The sequence below is a fragment of the Vigna unguiculata genome, chromosome 4 (assembly GCF_037176805.1).
Source record: "Vigna unguiculata cultivar grain cowpea cultivar isolate G323 ecotype 2 chromosome 4, ASM3717680v1, whole genome shotgun sequence".
NCBI classification, from domain to species: Eukaryota; Viridiplantae; Streptophyta; class Magnoliopsida; order Fabales; family Fabaceae; genus Vigna; species Vigna unguiculata.
In genome coordinates, this window is record NC_140795.1 from 10,433,565 (window position 1) to 10,455,647 (window position 22,083).

A 22,083-nucleotide genomic window follows, 5' to 3' on the forward strand; every position below is an offset into this window, starting at 1 on the left:
ATATCGTTTTATCTTTTTATTATTTATAATCTACTCATAATTATTTTTATTTATATATTTATATTATTTTAATATTTATATTAAACGAAATGTTATTAATTTCATTCTCATTTATATTTATTTTTATTCACACACACCTATTATTCAATTTATTTATTTACTTTACATTTATAGCCAGTTATTTCCACTCAAATAACTTTGTTTTTATTTAAAACTATGTAATCCCTTATTTTCTATTTTGAATGGAAATACGTACACTAGTGCAGATTTGATATTTTACCTCGCCTTATAGGCTTCGGTTATGGTGGAACCGAAGCCTATAAGGAGGCGGTGGCAATTTTACAATTTCATCAATCTATATTGCTTCAGTTCTACAAACAACCGGTGTCATAAGCAGTTTTAGGCCTCAGTTCATTAAGAACTGGAGCCTATTAGGCAACCTAGAAATAAAAATTTTAAAATTGCCACCAGCGAGAACACATTTGGCCTCGGTTGAAATAGAACCAAAGCCTATAACCCTGCCCAGAAACCCTAATTTAATAATTTCATCAACACCGCCCATTTTGGCTTTGGGTCCCCTTTCAACGAGGCTATTGAGCCACTTTAGGCCTCGGTTCATTGAATAACCGAGGCCATAAAGCCTGTTAAAATTCCCAATTCGTGAACCCTGATCATTATTCATCTTCTTCCCCAATTCTCTCTGCACGAACGTCGTGCCGCCCTCTGCCACCACCAGTTCCGACGCTGTCGCCGACCAGTTGCCGTCGCCGTCCGTGGGTTTTCGTCGCCTCCATTTCCTCATCCATTTCTCTCTGCTGCTCCATTTCTCTCCAAGCCACCTGCACCTCCATCAGACCAACCACCATTCAGGAAGCCATTATAGCACCTCATCCACGAAAAACGCAGCAGGTCCACCATGCCTTGAAGGAGAAGAACGAAACCTCCACTGCAGCGCCTGGAGTCAAACGAAACACAGCCTACCACCGCGCCTGGAGTCGAACATCTTTGACGAAGCACTCTTCCACATTCACACGAAGCCTCTCCGGAGAGTCTACCTCCTGCAACTACATCATCAACACAGATCTGCATAAACGACGTTCACGCAGCCAACTAAAACGCGCATCTGGCAGATCTGGAACGCTGGGAAGCAAATTTGGAATGTTGGGAAGCAGATCTGGAATGTCCGGAAGCAGATCTGGAAAGCAAATCTATGGCTTCGGTTCAGGCGTGACCGGAGCAGAAAAACGCCTCTATGGCTTCGGTTGACAATCGAGGCCAAAAATCAACCCTTTTGGCCTCATCCCAATATGCCTCAGTTCTAAAACCAGGGAAAAATATAAAAAACAACCGGGGCCAAAAGCCCTTACTGCACTGGTGGTAGGAGCAATGTTAATCCTTATTGGGTCTAAAACAAAATATTTTGTAGAATCTTTTATTTTTATTTTTTTGAGGACAATCATCTTTAAGATAAGGGGAAGAGACATTTATCATTTTATCTCTTTACCTTTATTATTATTTTTTTATTTGTTCATAATTATTTTATTTTTATATCTATGTTAAGTGAGGTGTCTCTAACCTCATTCTAATTTATATTTAGTTCCCGTTCTCATTTATTTATTTATATTCATCTCTAGTTGTGCATTTGTCCTATTTATTCAATTTATATTTACTCTCACTTATTTATTTATATTTATCTCCAGTCACGTACTGGTTCTTTTTATTTATCATATTTATTCTTTCGTTATGCACAGATCCTATTTACTTATGTTTTAATATCAAAATAAAATTTATGACATATGAAGATTTGATACTATGGTTGGAGGTATGACCCTGGAGACCTAAATGAGTTAGTATATTACTCAAGATGGGATGTTCTTGAGTTACTTTGTTGGTCATGTTGAGACTCATTTATCCTTGGGTTACTTGTTGGCCATGTTGAGACTCATTTATCCTTGGGATACTTTGTTGGTCATGTTGAGACTCATTTATCCTTGGGATACTTGTTGGCCATGTTGAGACTCATTTATCCTTGGGATACTTTGTTGGCTATGTTGAGACTCATTTATCCTTAGGACACTTTCTTGGCCATGTTGAGACTCATTTATCCTGGCTAACCACTACAAAATATAATAAATATAATACGTTTATTATAGTTGAATGTGTAAACCTTGGAGATTTAAATGAGTTGTTAGCTCATTTATCCTAACTAACCACCGCAAAATATAATACATTTGAGTTGACATAGATTCTGGTAAAATAATTACAGAAGATTAATTTTAAATGATTTACTTTATAGAATTTGTATGTGACATTATTTGAGTATGATTTATGTTAACACTATGTGAAGAAATTTTATTTGCTTTATTTGTTTTGCTATAGTAAATTATAATTTCACTAGCTTACCCTTGTGTTTTTGTGGATGTGGTTTCCACCTACGATGATCGTATATTTATGTCGATATGCATGAGTAGAGGGTCCTACAGGTAGTATTGAGGATCAATAACGAGACTGAGTTGGTGAATAGGAATGGACACATGTACATATGTATATACCTATATACCTAGTATCAATAGTGCCTAATTGCTATTAAATATCTTAGTTTTGAAAAATCAACTTATAATTTTAGAGGACTGTGAATACTCAGTATATAAATTTACATTTATGTGTTGTTGATTATTACTTATGTAATGATTTAAATTGGTATAATTATGTACTAATTTGGGTTGTTACAATAGTGGTATCAAAGCAGTTCGTCCTTAATATGAGTTGTGGGTTATGAGTTTGTTGTGTTTCCGTTGCGTTTGTTGTATGTTCATCTTAGACATAGTTGTTTAAGAAATCATAGCAGTCAATCGTGGGATTTACCCACGGTAATGAGTTTGTTGTGTTTCCTCTCTATGAGGAATTGTTTGGGTATAGAGATATGAGTAAGACTTGTGAAAATAAAAGTATTAAGATAGAGAAAATCTTGATGTAGTAATGAGGGTGCACACTCATGTTCAAGTCAATGAATTCTCTATCTTAATTCTAAAATTTTCTCTATGTGAGTCATAAGGTAGGCAATTTGTTATATAACATGTGTTATGTTGTTTTTGGTACAACATTTATATATGTTGTTGGTGTTTTATGTAACATCCTGCCTGGATATTACGGATTTTAAATAATAAAATAATAATAATAATAATAATAATAATAATAATAATAATACTCCATTTATTATAAATCGTTTTCCCAAGACCGCAATAATTTAAAACTTTATTACATCGATAAAACCAACTTAAGTTCAATTTTTTGTAAATACAAGGGTTAAATATGTTTTTGGTCCCTCAAGTTTAAGTGAATTTTGGAATTAGTCCCTCATCAAAACTTTATACCAATTTAGTCCTCCATATTTCAAAATGCGTGAATTTAGTCCTTTTAACCAAATTTTGTTAAGTTTATCTGACGTTTCAAGCACATTTCATGATAGTATTTAAGTTAACATTGAAGCAAAAATGTGTCAAACAGTGTAAATAATTTAAATACTATCATGAAATACGCTTGAAACGTCAGATAAACTTAACAAAATTTGGTTAAAAGGACTAAAGTCATGCATTTTGAAAGATGAAAGACTAAATTGGTCAAAAATTTTGATGAGGGACTAGTTTCAAATTTCGTTGAAACTTGAGGGACCAAAAACATATTTAACCCTAAATACAATACATTATCAAATTAGTGTCATTATAAAGCCAAGTTCTGTAATTCTAATGATTACAAGAACTCCTTAAAACTCATAAAAAAAATGATGAAATGTTGCCACAAAGTTTTCCAACTAGCCCACGCTCCAGATCTACGCTCCACCAGAACCACCTGCAACGTCATCTACTCCCGTGTACCGCGTACACGATCATCGCCAAACACACACAAATAGGGTGAGCTAAAGGAATATAAACATATGCAACAATTTATATACCAAAACACACACATTAAAGGAACTCCATCCTTTCGTCTCATCACACATGGCCGCCACCATGTAATCTATGTTCTACGTCTTTGGTTGATAATCTCAAGCTATCGTTGTTGTCCAACGTACAAGCCACCACTTGTAGAACACATGCGGGAACACTCACAATTCTGAGCCACCACTTAAAGAATACTCGTGTTACCCTCCATCCTGAGCCACAACTCCAGGAATACTTTAGCATCTGACCCTTGAGATATCGTCCAAAGCCTCGTAGACCACGCACATCCAAAGAAGGTAAAACACAATGTCTGCTTCATCAAAAATCGCTTGACGCTCCACACGAGTCGCCAAACGCAAAAGGCTTCCAGACCGCTTGGCGAGAGGCACGTGTCACTAGGCGCCAAGCGCCTCTAATGTTACTGTTTCTACAAGTATCGCCTGGCGGCACAACCCTTATTGCCAAGTGCCACACGCTTCAATTCTCTACTAGTTTCGTAGCTATCGCCTGACGGTCAAACACCACCGCCAGGCGCTACACCAATACTTGTGCAATACTGGTTTTTAAACACCCAAAACAAAGTAAAATCAATCCAGTCACATTTCATATATATATATATATATATATATATATATATATATATATATATATATATATTCCCCCTTTAAACCCATGCTAGCCTTCAATTCTAACTTATGAATAAGGCATGCTCAAACAAGTATAAGCAGCACTCTAACAATTTAAGCATATGATCCTATGCACCAATGCAAATTAATATTAACCCACATGCCTTCACCAATAACAAATTCTCCACATGTGACTAACCCAAAGGAGCATTGAAATTGATAGAGACTTACCACATAACCCAAACATGCTTCATTAGAAGTTACTTGAATTATCAAGAGCTTATTCATGTATTTTAAAGACTCCAAAATCAGCAATATTGAGTAACGTATATCTCTAGCTACTGACCTCAAAATCAGATCTCCACCATTCAAAGTGAAGAACCACATGTTATAGACCATCTGTCAAAATTTCACCAAAATTAGACGGTTAACGAACTGGAAATGCAGTTTTACAAACACTGCGCGAACCAGAAAAATGGTGGTGCCTAGCGCCAGAAATCAGGAGCCTAGCGCCTGGCGGTACAAAACCAGCACTGGGTGGTTCCTGTTCCGTGAAAATACGAAAAATAGCATTTTTCGTGAATTAGAACACTATGCATCTCTGGTATGTTGGGTGTCGCCAAGCAGTTCCTGCTGTTCCTAAAACCCAGAAATTTTCTCAGCACCTGTGAACCTTATCCATTTTGCTTTACCTTCAAGATGTAACCCCGAAAGCTATATTCACTCAACCTCCAACCCATCTCATGCCTTACCATTACATCTTAAAGCATCCTAATTACAATATTTCCAAATTAGTATATTTTTTCTTTATTCTATTCCACTTGAACTCTCAAGTGCACCCTTCTACTCGAACCACACTGCACCAGTCACCAAAAACAACTGACACCACTATCGCCTGGCGCAAGCTACAAGCCGTCAGGCGGTGCATCTTTTTCTGGGCAATTCCAGAATTGGTCCCGCACCTTGTGCAAGTTCTAACTCCAATTATTATACTAGTGTACTAATCTTCCATCCAACTCGCTTCCATTATGCGTTTATGATTACCAAACATATGTTAGGCTTCCCATACCCAAAATTATTATAATATTCTCCCATTATTTGAATCTTGAATTTCAAACCCCCAATTCTCAACCCTAACAGAGGCTCATACAATTTTATTTGTCTCGATTAATCCAATTCTCCTTGCTAATCGATCAATTATGGTACTCCACCCGTTCAGCATAAATTGTTGACTCATTCCCTCCGATCAGAAAAGCCCCAGAACACCCAAATCATCAAAATCGAGCCAACATGGGCTTGTGTCGCTTGGCAGGTGTTCATCACCGCCAGGCCCTTCACAAAAAACCCAGAAACTGGGTACAAAGCCATGTGTCGCCTGGCGGCATGGGTGGATATGTCGCCTGGCGGGTATTCATCACCCGCCAAGCAGTTTCTGGAAATTTTCCAAAAACCCAAAATTTACGAGTTGATTCAAAAGGAAAACATGTAATTCACATCATATATTATGCAATTAATCACAACAACATAACATTGCGGGTTCAGCTCCCCTAACCTAGATTCCTTTGCTTAGTTTTGGAATATTTTTCAAGCTCTTGTGCACCACAACACAATCCAGCCCTTGTCTCCTTCCACGCTTGCTTCCAGTCCCTGCTATCCTCTCTAAAAAAAACAAAATACTCTCTAATTTCGTTCTCTACTCTCCAAGCACAATGGCAGCCACCAAAAACACTCTCCCTTAATTGTTCACTCATTGTTGTCTTAATTGGCAATGATGAAGGAAAACGAAAATGACATTAAACTTAAAGTTTAATTGTCATTGAAGGTCCATTAGTGGTTGTTTTCCAACCATCTTGGCTACTAGGGTTTCCTTTGTCCTTCCACCTTTATGTCAAATAAAATTTTGACAAAAAGAAAGTTTAGTTTAGGTTCACCAAGATTCAAACCCATACCATGTCAATTGCCAAATCAATGCATAACCATTCAACTAATTCATATTTCATGATACATTACAAGAAAACTGTCTATTATCTACGAAAAATTATCTATCAAATTTTTTTCAAAGATAATTTTATTTTACCTACGAAAAAATTTCATAGATAACATTAATGTTCGTAAGTAACAAAAGAAAATAATTATCTACAAAAACTTCATAGATTAACATAGATGGAAATATTATGTACGAATAATTATCTATGAAAAAAATGTAGAAAATAAACATCATAAAAAATAAATAAAAGTTCGTAGGTAACTATAATATAATTTTTTTATTTAAAAATCATATCTTATCTATGCTCAAATTTCACAGATAACATATTTTTTACCGGTTAAGTTCAAATAAAGTTATACCATCACTTTGCAAAACGCTTCCTTTCCCTTCGCTGAGACGAAACATGCCATTCACCGGTATGACCCTCACCGACAGAGACCTTCAGTCGTCCTCCATTCGGCTGAGGCACCAGTCATCACAGTGGTGTAGGTCAAGTGACGCTCACGCGAGAAAAGAGACGATGGATCTTAGCTCATGACTATGCTTGAGCAATAACAAGGTTCACAAACCAGCCCAAAACCAAGCCCATTCACAAACCAGAAAGAAGCGGATGCAAACCCTAATCTCGGGGAAGGAATCATGAATCCTTAAATCCCTAAATCCATAAATCCATAAATCCATTTCTTCTTTGTTGAGATCGATGCAGAATGTTTCGCCGTGGGTTTCGCTGTGAACCATCCCTGAAACCCTCACCGTCAACCCCAATCACAAAGCTCATCATGAACCCTAACCTCCACCTTCACCATCAAAGCCCACTGCAAAGCCTCATTACAAACCCTCACTGATGAAACCTCATCTTCGTTCATCGTGAACAGTGTCGTCGAGAGGAATGATAGTGTAGAAAATAAAAAGTGAGTGAGACCTTCACCGTGGAAAGGTAACTTTGGTTGTACCTATTTTAGTTTGTAAGTTGGTGTGGTTTACTGTGTTGTTAAATTTAGACCACAACTTATTTGTTTCTCTTATACATGCTGACATTGCTCTTGAATGGATTTCAGCTAAAGCTCTAGAAGTATTTTGCAAGATCTTTGTGGCCGTACTTATGAAATAAATTTTCAAGGAGTAGAAAAGACCATGAATTCATTGCATTTGTAAGTTTGTTTCTTTTTCTTCGGTGTCCCATTTTAGTGATCGAGAATTAATTCAAAATGTATAACTACTATTGTCAATGTGCTTTTCTTGAAAGGACTAATTGATAGTAGATTGAGGATGGAGAGACCTATATATCCATCCAAGTATAAATTTGGTTTTATTCCATCGAGATCAACTTTGAATATTGTACATGATAAGGCACAGGCTTGGGTATGAACTCTTGCCGTGGGAATTTAGCATAAATTTATCCAACAATCTTGTTGTCCACCAATGTTCAACTTGGCCTCCATAATGTTTTATCTTATACTTCGAAATATATTAGGCTTGTTTGGATTAACTTTTGGTCAAAGGATTTTTTCCAAAGTATTTAGACATGTTCAAGGGATAAAATTTTACATGTTCAAGATGTGTCAGAGGGGTTACAAGTAGGGTCCTTAGAACCAGGTCAATCATGGATCCCTCTTTTTATTTTTCCCCCTTTCTAAGAACACTCTCTGCCAACACACACAAGGATACTATGCTCCACTCACCTACACCTCTCTACTGCACAAATTCTCCTCCTTCTCTCTAACCACCAAAGAAGTTCAGATTTCCAAATTCAGTCCCTAAATCTTGTTTTCATTCTTTCAGCAACAGCAACACAATCTGAGATCACCACAGAACCTCCTCCCCAAGCTGTTCGATCCATCCTTACGCGTAAGTTGAATTTCAATTTCCTCAGTTCACCTTCCTTCTTTCTAAATTAGGGTCTTTAAGTGGTTGGGTCGAAATTTGGGAATAAACTCATGTCTAGACTTCCCTTTCAGCTCCTTAAGTGTTGAAGTGGTACCGTTCTTCTGTTGAGAGCTGATCTTGCTTGGGCTTTGTTGTGGGAAGGTAAGGGAAGCTGACCCTTTCTTTAAAGTTTCTAGATAATCCGTGAAAAGGCTTGAATTGCATGTATGATTTATGAATTCGGTGTCTGAAATGGTGTGAATTGATGAGTATTTGAATGGTGCTAAAGGAAAACTGGCTTGCTGCATGAAGGAACAGGTTCGTGTCCTGATATTTTCGCCTAGGCGAGTACCGCTCGCCTGAGCGAAAATACCATGAAACGCACCTCTGTTCCTGCGCGAAGCCTCGCCTAGGCGAGCTGGGGTCGCCTGAGCGAGATCACGATCTCGTCTGGGCGAACCAGCCTAGCCTGAGCGAGGGTTCGCCCAGTTTTTCTATTTTTACCACTGTTGGTGTCTTGCCTAGGCGAGACTGACTCGCCTGAGCGAGATAACCTCTCGCCTAGGCTAGACTTTCTAGCCTGAGCGAGAGGCACTGCAGTAGTAGTGTTTTAAAAATCTGTTTTCCTTGGTACAAATATATGTTTTAAAGCATCTTTGTGCAATTTAGACTCCGTATGATTGGAATGTTACCATTGATGTATAAAATGATTTAATTGGATGAATGTAAGTATGAAGAGATGAAGTTTGGATGGAATTTCAAGGGAAATTTGAGTAGAAATTGTAGTGTGTGTAAGGATGTAAGGAATCTATAATGGTTGGTATCCTGAAACTCCAATAATCGTTCAAGCTCAGGTAGAGTAGAATGGATTATGTCGTGAGGAGTAGTAGGAGGTCCTCGTCGTCGGACTCGATCAAGTCTTAGACGTGGAAGGGACTTACCCTGGGAACGGTCGGGTGAATACCCCATGTGTCCAGACTCTGCAGAGTCTAGGAACCGTTACAAGTGCAAGCCACCAAGAGCTCTAACGTCACTTACACAATCCAGATATCGAGTCTAGGATTCTTTGATTGAATTGCATGCTATAAATGACATCTTAAGTTGTGAAGTGTGTTGATATTTGTTTTCTTTCAGTTAGCTTACCCTTCCTGTTATGTGTCTGCTTTTGCATATTACCCTTTGCAATGATCACCTACGTTTGGTGGGAGCAGAGCTGAAACCAGATGGAGACGTTTCCTCTTGAGCAGAAGTTGGAGCTTGGCAAGGAGTGCCACTATAGTTAGAGTTTTACTGTATATTTTGAGGTCTTGGGTGTAGTCTAGTATCCCTTATACCCACTCTGACCTGATGTATATGTGTTCATAGATGTATCAGTGTTGGAGGACTGTATTGGATAGGTTTATTCTACGTCTGCATGTTTGCTCCTACTATCTGCTATGTTTAATCATAATCTAATGTTTTGTTTGATAGTATGGAAAACTATTAAATGGGATGTTACATTTTGGTATCAGAGCAGTAGTTCCTTTCGGGTCTGTAGGTGTGAGCTTGCCTAGTTTCTGTTGCGTGTTTCTTATAGTGTTTTGGTACTTTTGTGGCGCTTGTTAGATAAACTGATGACTCTCTCTTTGTTTGGTCAGAGCTATGGCACCTAGACCTCCTCCTCCTCCTATTCCTAACCCGGATAGCTCTTACTTGGTGGGGACTATTGAGGCGATGTTGGCAGCCATGCAGCAGCAGAATGCTAACATGGTGAACCAACACAACTTGGCCTTGCAGCAGATGGAGTCTGCTAGACTCGCAGCAGAGACCACCCAACAGAGGCACTTGGAAGCCTTACATCAGCTAGGAGAGAATCGATCTGCGGCTGGATCTTCCCAAGCTCCACCACCACGAGTGCAAGAGTGGAGTTTGGAGGACTTTCTCAAGCATCATCCTTCCCGCTTTGATGGCAAGACCACTCCAGATGAGGCAGATCAGTGGATGCGAGATATGGAGAGGATTTTTGAGGCCAAAAGATGTCCATCAGAGAGTAGACTGGCCTATTCTGAGTACTTGCTAGCCGGAGAGGCTGTTCATTGGTGATCTAGCATGAAGATGATGTTAGAAGACAGTAGGGAGACCATCACTTGGGAGCTATTCAAGAAGAAGTTCTATGCTGAGTACTTCCCAGACAGTGTGAGGTATGCCAAGGAAGTGGAGTTTTTACAGTTGATGCAAGGAGAGATGTCTGTATCCGAGTATGCAGAAAAGTTCAAGCACTTGGGTAGATTCCACACCTTGAAGATGGCAGAAGACTGGCAGTGTAGGAAGTTTGAGAATGGGTTGAGAGGTGATCTCAAACTCATGGTGGCTCCACTTTCTATAAAGGAGTTCCCCGCTTTAGTAGAAAAAGCAAGAGTAATGGAGAAGCTGAAAGCGGAAGTCGAGGCTCAACAGCGGTCTCAACAGAAGGTGGGAGGACCATCTGGGTCCACGAGCCGACAGGATGATAGGAGGAAACCCTACTCTAGACCTCCGCCTCAGGGGTCCAGGAGATTCTCACCACAGCCACATCAGTCCCCTCAGCACCTTTCTCCCCGACCTCGGTGTTTTCAGTGCGGAGGGCCCCACATGAGGAGCGCTTGTCCTCAGCTTGGTAGTAGGCGAATGTGTTATAAATGTGGCCAGGAGGGTCACATTATCAGGGATTGTCCCACTGGCAGGAGCACAATGCCAAGACTTTCGACACAGTCACAGCCACAGCAGACACGAGGAAGTGCTAGACCTCAGGCAGCTGGCCGAGTATATGCCATGATGGGCACAGAGGCGAACAGAGCAGGTAACCTCGTCTTTGGATCTTGCATGATTGATGGTAGGAGCCTATGTGTACTATACGATTCAGGAGCGACACACTCTTTTGTGTCGGAGTCTATAGTGTTGGAGTTGAGTCTTCCGGCGAAGGAGCTCCAGTATGACCTGGTGGTATCCACGCCAGGCGACTCATGCTATTTCGTGTGTTCTGGGTTCTTGGAAGAGGAACCGCCTGGCGGCACATTCCCGGCCGCCAGGCGATGCAAAGTGTCTTAGTTATTTTCTGGGTTTGCTGATGAGGCGTCTGGCAGGACTGGTTGAACCGCCAGGCGGTGCGGGGTATTTTGACTCGTTTTTGGGTTTTCTGGAATTCTGGGTGAAATCTGATCGGGGCAAAAGGTAGTGGTAATTCTTATGGAGTGGTAATGTTGACCAACAGTAGGTATAACCACCTAATCGAAGGCTTAAATGAATGGAACAGTGAATATGAGTTAGGGTTGAATGTATGTTATCGGAAATCACAAATTGGAATGTGTTACTGTGAATTGGACATAGGAATTGTTGATCAATGAAAGTATAAAATGAATTGTTATGATTGTGCTGGGATTAGATTTGTGTGTAATGGGAATTCATGAAGATGGAAAAATGGTCGGGCATTGGGTGCGGGAAAAATCTGGAAAATACCCAGATGGTAAGCACCGCTTGGCGGCACGGGGGCTAGTCGCCAGGCGCCAGCGCAATGGCAGAGAGGCTGTTGGCGGAAGTGTTGTGCGATGAGGTTGGATTCTGTTTTGTTGGGTTGGGGTCAATAGGTGGAATTTTCGTGATATTTGAGAAGGTTTGATGAGGGAGTCGTGCATGCGTCTCAAGGGGGAGAATTACCTTAGGAGGTAGTGATATATATATATATATATATATATATATATATATATATATATATATATATATATATATATATATATATATATATATGTTTATAGCATTGTATATATGTGATTTATCTGCTAAGCTCACCCTATCTGCGTGTGTGTGGCGATGATCGTGTACGCGGTACACGGAAGCAGATGTTGGTGATGCAGGTGGCTCTAGTGCAGCTTAGTCGCGGAGAGGGGATTGACTTGGGGAACTCTTATGTTTATCTATTTGTTTTTTTGAAAACATTTGTAAACCCTGATGGGTGACTGATAATATTGTGGTTTTGGTTTTGTAATGGACGTTATAAACTTTATCCGCTCATTTAGTAAAGTTTTAAATCTTCCCGTGTTTTGGGAAAATGGGGTATTATTAAACGCGCTGTTTTATTTATTCCATTTATTTATTTATAAATACGTAATATCCTGACGGGATGTTACATTCTTCATCAATTCTCTTGTGTTGAAAGACCTAAGCAAAATAGTGTGGTTGAACGTAAGCATTTGCATATTTTTAACATTGCTCACTCTTTGCTTTTTCAATCTAATGTTCCTATAAATGTTTAGGGTGATTGCATTCGTACATATGTGTTTCTCATGAATAGAACCCTTAGCCTTGGTTTAGGAAATAAGTCACCATATGAAATTCTTTTTGATAAAATCCCTCTATATTCTGACTTTAAAGTTTTCAGTTCCCTTTGTTATGCTTCTACCCTTTTGTCCTCTAGACATAAGTTCAGTCCTAGAGCCACCGTTGTTGTCTTTATAGGGTATCCCATAGGTTACAAGGGTACAAACTGTTGGATATCAAAACTATGAAAACCTTTATGTTTCGAGATGTTAAATTTCATGAGCATATTTTTCCTTTTCAAGAAAATATTGTTTCTACTGCTCTTGACATTTTTAATCCTCTTACTCCTATTTTTCATCCACCTAATCTTAATGATGATACCTATTCTCTGGATCACAACCTGCCTATACCCACCCCTGCATCTCTTAATGATAGTAACCCTCCCTCTCCCTCTCCTACTCCAACCTCTTCTTCAGATTCTGTTCTTCCTATTCGCAGGTCAACTAGGTCTTTTATTCCTCCTACCTACCTTTCAGACTATCATTGTTACAATGTCACTCATAATTCAAAAATCCCCTATCCTATTCAGAATTTTGTTAACTATTCCAAGTTGTCCACTCCCTACACACTACCTTTGTCAAATCTCTGAAAATTATGAGCCTCAAACTTATAAGTAAGCAATTCGTTTTCTGCATTGGCAAAAAGCCTTTGAAGATGAACTTGCTGCTATGGATATGAATAACACTTGGTTTGTCACACACCTTCCTCATGGTAAGAAACCTAAAGTTGCAAATGGCTGTTTAAACTCAAGCTTCACTCTGATGGCACTGTAGCTAAACACAAAGCTAGGTTGGTTGCTCGTGGGTTTACATAGCAGTATGGTACTGATTTTTATGAAACATTTTCTCTAGTTGCAAAAATTACTACTCTGCGCATTCTTTTATCCCTTGCTGCTTCTCACAATTGGAATTTAACTCAACTTGATATTAATAATGCTTTTCTAAATGACAATCTTAATGAAGAGATTTTCATGAATATTCCTCCCGGTTATACTCATAATTTTACCCCTACATCTAATGCCCCTTTGGTTTGTCATCTTCATAAATCCATCTACGGTTTAAAACAAGCTTCACGCAGCTAGTTTCATAAATTTCGTGATACTATTATTTCTTTTGGTTTTTGTCAATCTAAACATGACTATTCTCTTTTTACAAAAGGCCATGATAATACTTTTGTTGCTCTCCTTGTTTATGTTGATGATATTATTCTTGTTGGCCCTAACATGGATTGTATTGATGCTGTTAATATTCAACTGAAAAATAAATTCAAATTAAAAGATCTTGGTGATTTAAAATTCTTTCTTGGCATTGAACTTTCCAAATCAAAAATTGGTATACCTATGTATCAACGCCATTATGTTCTATCTCTGCTTGAAGATTATGGAATGCTTGCTTGTAAATCTTTTATTGTTCCTATGCTTCCCAACTTACATTTACATAATAATTTTGGCACTTCTATTGTTGATCCTGTTATTTATAGACGTCTTATTGGTAGGCTGTTATATCTGACTATTTCTCGTCCAAATATTTCTTATACTATCCATAAATTAAGCCAGTTTGTTTCTAAACCTTGTACTGAACATATGGCAGATGCTAATATTTTATTAAGATATCTCAAGCATACAGCTGGCCAGGTTATTTTGTTTAAATCTGCTTCTGATTGTAATGTTCATGCTTATGTTGATGCTGATTGGGGCTCTTGTATGGACACCCGTCGCTCCATCACTAGATTCTGCATTTTCTTAGGCAATTCTTTAGTCTCATGGAAAGCCAAGAGACAAAAGACTGTTAGTAAATCTTCTGCAGAAGCTGAGTACCGTCCATTAGCTTCTGTATCTATTGAAATTGTTTGGTTATAGAACTTTTTGACTGACTTTCATATTTCCACTCCTCATGTAGTGATCTATTATGACAATCAAGTCACCATTCAAATTACTTCTAATCCTTCCCACCATGAACGCCCTAAGCACCCGAATATTGACCTACACTTTGTTCGTGAACACGTGGAGAAAGGAACTGTCAAGCTTAATCATATACAAAAGCATCACCAACTTACTGATATTTTAACCAAATCTCTACCCAGAACCAGTTTTCTCAACATCTCTCCAAGATGGGCATAGAAAACATTTTTCTCCCATCTTGAGGGCCCTATTAGTTTAACCTTGGTTACATTCTGTTAGTCTTGTTAGGTTTAGTTTATTTGTTTTAGTTAGTCTTTCTCTATAGCTTTTATATACTCTATTTGTGAACACTCTGCTGCATCAATCTGATATACAGTGTTCTTGTTTTTGTGAGAAAAGAGAAGATGGCTCAGGCAAAGGTTTTGCAAAACACCCAAAAATGAAAACGCGCGAAAGACTTCTACTCACAAAATACTATTATAAGAGTATAGCATTTTCAAAATTCATATTAGAATATGCTGACAATTTTAAACATACGGTAAATGTTAATAATTTTTAAAATTCTTTTAATATAATGACATTTTAATATAACTGCCATTAAATAGTTGACGTTAAAAATTAATTTTCCTGGGAATAGAATAATCACCATCTCATCGAGGAGTCTAAGGCCCTGGATAAGGAATTACCAAAGAAAGTTATTGAATCAACTATTTGTTATATATTATACAAGATAGTTTAATTATGTAGACATATTCCACGTGATATTATTTATCCCTTTCTCGTTTAACTTTATAAGCTTTTGTTTTACAATGATTTTTTATAGTTTTGGAACAAAAATGTTTATGTCTTGGTGATTTTGTAGTAATTTATCATAATATATATACTGTAATGGAAATTAATCCATTCTCAATGTATTGTCTATTGTCTATTGGTTTTAAGCGAAAAAATTGAGTTCTTAACCATGGGTAGCAATTTACATTTTTTTAACTCATAATTAAGATTTTATATGCAATTAAATAAATATTTGTAAAATATTATAAATATCAGGATTTAAACTTATGATGATTATACTTGTATAGATAATTTGATCATCTATTATACATATACATATACGTATAGAACATATTTTATCATTTTTATGAATTGTTATAATATAAATTTTATGTAAAGAACAAAATTTGCGAAAATAACTTCAACTAACACAATTAATTAAAAAGAGAGAGAAGGGGTAGAAAATTGATGAAATTCATTAAAATACAAATTATTATATTAATAATCATATTCTGCTGAAGTTTTGAGTGAATTTGTGTCACCAAATGCTCGAGATAATGATTCTTAGAAATATGTATGTATGAAGAGTGGAGACTTATACCGGTACTTTAATTTGATAATGTATATATGTTTTACACATATTTATGTTTGACACATATTCGTATTCAATATTTTAGGATACTTCATAAGTATCGAATTTATAAAGTTGTAATAGACTATGAGAAAATATTTGTATAATGACTAATTTTAGTTACAAAAAATAATTAGTCACTATAGTGATCAATTTAGATACTAATTTATAAACTAAACATTATTGGCAACGGTAAAACCCTCTTTTCCTGCCCTAAAATTTAAAGAGCCTAGTCCCATTTGTTGGGCCTAAGGGTTGGCCCATAGGGTGTCCAAGACCCTAAATTGCCCTAACCATCTCATTCCACTCATTTTTCAAAAAAGCAACTTCTTCCCATCTCTTAGAGCTGCAACCACCTTTTGCTAGGGTTTGGACTTTGGCTTTCTTCACGTTAGCTCAACCATTCTTCTGCCCACCTCTTGAATCTGTCCCTAGAGCTGTTGTATTTCGTTGTTTGGTGTCGAAGTCTTTTGTTAGCTCACTCCAGGTAAGGGAAGCTAGAAATCCTTTTTCTTTGAAATACAGTGTAGTTATTTTCATTCTGGAATGGGTATGTTTGATTGATGTGGCGCTACTTTTTTTTTCTACATTGTACACTTTTCGTAAAATGAAGGTTCCTACTTCGTTAACAGTTGGATCGAGCTGAAATTTTAACAGTTGATCCTTAACACATAATTCTTGACTTTGACCGGTCGGATCTTGAATCGGAGCTCTGTAGTGAGAGCAATTTTTATCGCAAGGTCACTGTAGTTTGGTTGTTGACAACACTGCACACTTTTCGTAAAATAGAGGTTTCTACTTCATTAACCTTTGGATCGAGCTGATGCTTAACACATAGTTCTTGACTTTGATCGGTCCGATCTTGAATCGGAGATCTGTAGTGAGAGCAGTTTTTATTGCAAGATCACTGTAGTTTGGTTGTTGACAACATTGACCTTTGTTGCTTGTTTGGTGCATAACTTTCTTTATGGTTATTCAATTAAGTTTGTTATTGTTCCATTTAGTTCTTGATTCAATCATATTTAATTTGAGTATAAATACAAAATTTTTGGAGCTTTAAACAGACTGCAGTTTTACTTCTAAAACCCCAAATCGTTTGCATAATGTGTTGTTAAGTTAGAGTGGATAAAAAAAAATTATAAGAATTATTTATTTTCCAAGAGAGAAATATGTTGTATAATTTTAATATGTGTTTTCAAATGCTTGAGTGAGAATATAGGAGATTCCATAGGGGAGATCCTATTTGATTTAATTAGTAGTATCTTCATTGGTCAGGACATAATTCCATGAATCTCTAGGTGAGATCTCATGGTGGTGCCTCATTGGTCAGGACGTAATTCCACGATGGTAGCGTGGTGGTGCCTCATTGGTCAAGACATAATTCCATGACCCCTGTTAGTGGGAGTTCATGGTGATGCCTCATACTTAGGACGTAAGTCCACGAAGTTCGTGGTGGTGCCTCATTATATAATTTAGTAAGGATTCAAGGTAAGGATTGCATCCTGACACTCTAAAGAGTCAGTTAGTCTCACATAGAGCGTATTGACTCAAGTGGTGAGAGTAGCAGGAGGGAGGCCTGAAACACTTTCACTAGTGCAGATTTGACATTTTACTTCGTCTTATAGGCCTCAATTGCAGCTGAACCGAAGCCTATAAAGAGGCGGTGGCATTTTTGCAATTTCGTCCAACTATATTGCCTCGGATCTCTATAAACCGGTGCAGTAAATGGACTTTTGGCCCTGGTTACAACTGAACCGAAGCATATAAGACAGCATCAGCTTTCAAATTTACAAAAATGGCTTTTGGCCTCGGGTCTTGAAGGACCGAGGCAATAAATGGGCTTTTGGCCTCGGTTAGTAACTGAACCGAGGCCATAAAGGCATCATTAATTTTCAAATTTTCAAAAATGCCACCAGCATCAGGCTTTTGGCCTCGGGTCTTTAAGGACCGAGGCAATAAATGGGCTTTTGGCATCAGTTATTAACTGAACCGAGGCCATAAAGTTTGTTAAAATTCCCAATTTGCGAGCCCTAATCACTATTCATCGTCTCCCCAACTCTCTTTTCTCTGCGCGAATTTTTCTCTCTCTCGAGGACGACGACCTATGCTTCTGCGAACTCCTCTATGACCACTGCTTCAGTTCGTGACCACCCTCTTCTTCGTTCATGGCAGCAGCTTCAGCGAGGGTGGTGACCGGCGAAGTCTACTTTGCAACATGGTGGTTCGTCGGGGCGGCCTGGTTTCGCAACGCAGACAACCTCTGGTTTGGGTTTTGCAAGTCTCGCTTCGTGTTACAGCTTATGATTTTGATTTCATGTACAGGTAAAGGATTCGTAGCGGTGGTTGCGTCTTCTCGTGACGGTGGAGGCGACAGTGGCTCAGGCGCGATGTGTAGTGTTCTTTACACGAGGGTTTCGCACCTACATTTCGCTGGTTTTGGTTTTCTGCAGGTGGTGCACACTATTCCTGGCGATTTTGGTTGTGTGTTTACGGTGGTCGCCAATATGGTTCCCGCTGATTTCGATGGTGGTGTCACAGTGACGGAAGGAACAGGTGGGACTATGTTGCTCTATGGCTTCGGTTCTAGAGACCCGAGGCAGAAAAATGAATCTATGGCTTAAGTTCTAGAGACCCGAGGCCAAAAGCCACCCCTTTTGGCCTCACCCCAATATGCCTCGGTTTTGGAACCGAGGCAGAATACAAAAAACAACCGGAACCAAAAACCCTTACTGCACTAGTGTTTAAGGGCTAACCTTGTGTGGGGGGGATGAAACACTGGAACAATTAGCTTGGTAGAGCAGTAAAGGCCACCATAAGTGCAAGCATCTGGTGAATCCGACTAATTATATGTATCTGGATAAGTCGTGTCTTGAGTCTTAGTATATTGTTTGCGAGTCATCACATGATTGGTTGATGTATGTATCATTAACTGTGAAAATGTATGAATTGTATGATAAAACGTTTTTCTACGCTAGCTTACCCTTTGTGCTTGTTTGTATGTTTTGTGTATGGTTTTCTCTTTTTGTGATGATCATCAATTTATTGATGTGAGCAAATGCAAGAACACCTCCTGGTCAACAGGGTAATGGAGATTCTGTTGCCTAGGTCATCTTGGATCAGATCCTGCTTGTCTGAGTTTTCTTTTGGGATGTAGCCCATGTATTTGTTTGCCTCTTGGGCAATTATTTTAAATATTGTTGAAACTTGAACTCTATTTTGTATTGGCATCATGGTGTGCCTCAGTATCTCATCTTTAGTACCTTGAATATTTGTAAGGAGTGACGTTATACTCCTTAACTCAGCTTCTTATATTATTCATGTAATGTTTTTATTTAAATATTTAATTAGTTAAATGGGACGTTACAACAACTTAGATAGTTCAAAAATTATAATTTATTTCTAAATTGATAACTAAAATAGTTTCTAAATTGGTTAGTAACATTAACTATCAAATTTTGGCTTCCAAAATAATTAGTCTCTAATTAAGAAATTGGTATCTAACAAATTTTTTGTTACTAAAGTTGATCATTATTTAAAAATTTTCTTGTAGTGGTATTTTTATAATGACAATAATTTTTATATTTTTTATGTTGAAGACTTTAGTATATACAATTTTAAATTGAATTCACATACTAACAATCTTATATTTAGTATGTTTTCAAAAGTTATTTTACACTTTCAATATTCATATATCATATATTTTATCCTATTATTTTTAAAATAAATATATCAATATAATAAATACATGTCTTATCCGATATATAATAAATACATATCGTATCCGATACGATATATCTTTCCGTGTATCATAATTTCTAACATATATAACAAGTGCACTGTGCCCGCATAGGCGTGATTACCGTCATGATTTTGGTAGTTATCGTTTCCGAAGGCTACGCTTACATGCAACCATGATCAGTGGACTTGTTTTGCCCGCGTGATTACCATCATATTTTGGTAGTTATTATTTCTAATGGCTACGTTTACATGCAATGTAACCATGATCAGCGGACTTTTCTTTCTGACTGCACCAAAACGCTGCCGTTTTCAAAATATTTTATTTAAAATTCAAAAAATGACAATAAATAATAAATATTATGTTTTCCCTCTTTTGAAAATTTAAGAATTATTTTGAAATCAAAATATTCCTAACATATTTCATTCATTATCTTTGAGGAGGTATAAATGAAACATTACGAAGAAAAAGTACTTTTAAGAGAGTTTCTCTCTGCACCTCCAGTTTTTCTTATGCACTCCCAAACATTTTCAAAATACTTGAAATGATTCTGTCTTTTTGACTGACAACTCACAAATATTAGATTTCGAAATTCTCTTTATGTAGTATCGAATTTTGAAATCCAATTAAGAAAAAAATTACAGAATTTACAAATCTTGTTAAAGGAATTACTGAATCTCGAAATCTGGTTTATATATTATATTTCTTTAATTTTATTTTTAAATAATATATTAAAAAAATTAAAATAAATTTAAAATTAAAAAATTAGACAAAGCAAAGAATAAAAAAACTAATATATATATATATATATATATATATATATATATATATATATATATATATACTTTGTATTTTCTTTTCATTTTTTATATTTTTATATTATTCTTAGTTTTAATTTGATTTATTTTTAATTAGATTTATATTTCTTAATACATTGTAAATAAATTAAATTAAAAAATCAAAATAAAACATATATATATATATATATATTAATTTTATTTTTATATTTATTTATTTTTTAACTTTATTTATTTTCAATTTTGTTTTTAAATAATATATTAAGAAATATAAAAAATTTGATAAATAAATAAAATAAAAAATAAATTAACCTTAATAATAAATAACATAGAGTAAAAGACAAAACAATATATATATATATATATATATATATATATATATATATATACAATTTAATATTATTCCTTTTATAGGTTTTTTTAATTTTATTTATTTTTCTTAATACATTATATAAAATTTAAATTTAAAAACAAACATATATATATATATATATATATATATATATATATATATATATATATATATTTTTTTTTAAATTCGATATCTATATACGTTGGATTTCAAAGTATTATAATTTATTTAATCGAATTTCGAATTTCAGTAATTTTTTAATTGAATTTCGAAATTTGGTAACTTTCTAAACATATTTTTGAAGTCAATTTGAGGGGTGCATGTCGATAAGGTATTAAACAGAGGTTAAAAGTCAAAAGGTTATTTTGGAAAAGTTTAAAAGATTTGGGTGTGTTGAAGAAATAATTGGGGTGGATGAAGAAGTCTCTTCTTTGCTATCCACTTAAACCTTTTTGTGCTTTGATATACTTTTTCTTACTCTGCACACCTATGTTTTCTTCGTGCAACTACCATAGTCTTAATGAAATGACTTAGTTACCCTTTAAAAAAAATTGCACTACTATGATGACTTCCAAATTTGCATTAAAGATCGTGGAATTCAGAATGTCAATTCGCATATCGTTTTTTTTTTACTAATTTGTATCATGGATTGTAGAATCCGTAACGTAAACATACATTACACATTTTACGATCTAGAATATAATTTGCATTTTGAATTTCCTTTCAAAATCATATTACAAATTGTATAATAAAAATGTAAATTTATATTATGAATTGTACAATTTATAATTTAATTTGCATTTTGAATTGTCTTTCAAATTTACATTACGGATTTTACAATATATAATGTAAATTTGCATTATGAATTTTACAATCCAGATTATAATTTACATTTCAAATTTTCTTTCAAATTTTTATTATGGGTTACAATGCAAAATGTAAGTTTGAATTACAAATTGTACGATTTGGGATGTAATTTGTATTTCAAATTGTCTTCAAAATTTGTATTACAGATTATACAATCCGAATTATAAATTGGCATTACAGATTGTGTAATACGAAATATTTACGAATAGCACAATTCAAGATACCTTCTTTATTAATTTCAAAAATGGTATAATTGGAATTTTAAAATGTACGAGGT

At 36.2% G+C, this 22,083-nt stretch overlaps 1 long non-coding RNA gene and 1 pseudogene across 1 annotated transcript; both read left to right on the top strand.

The window, feature by feature from the left end:
* The first annotated feature begins 7,629 nt into the window (after positions 1–7,629).
* LOC146886768 (uncharacterized) lies at positions 7,630–9,847 on the top strand. Its single transcript, XR_014994216.1, has 4 exons — positions 7,630–7,705; positions 8,337–8,402; positions 8,513–8,582; positions 9,632–9,847. It is a non-coding gene; the product is annotated as an uncharacterized LOC146886768 (long non-coding RNA).
* Positions 9,848–10,061: 214 nt separating this feature from the next.
* On the top strand, positions 10,062–11,486 carry LOC114180473 (uncharacterized; annotated as a pseudogene).
* Positions 11,487–22,083: the final 10,597 nt, after the last annotated feature.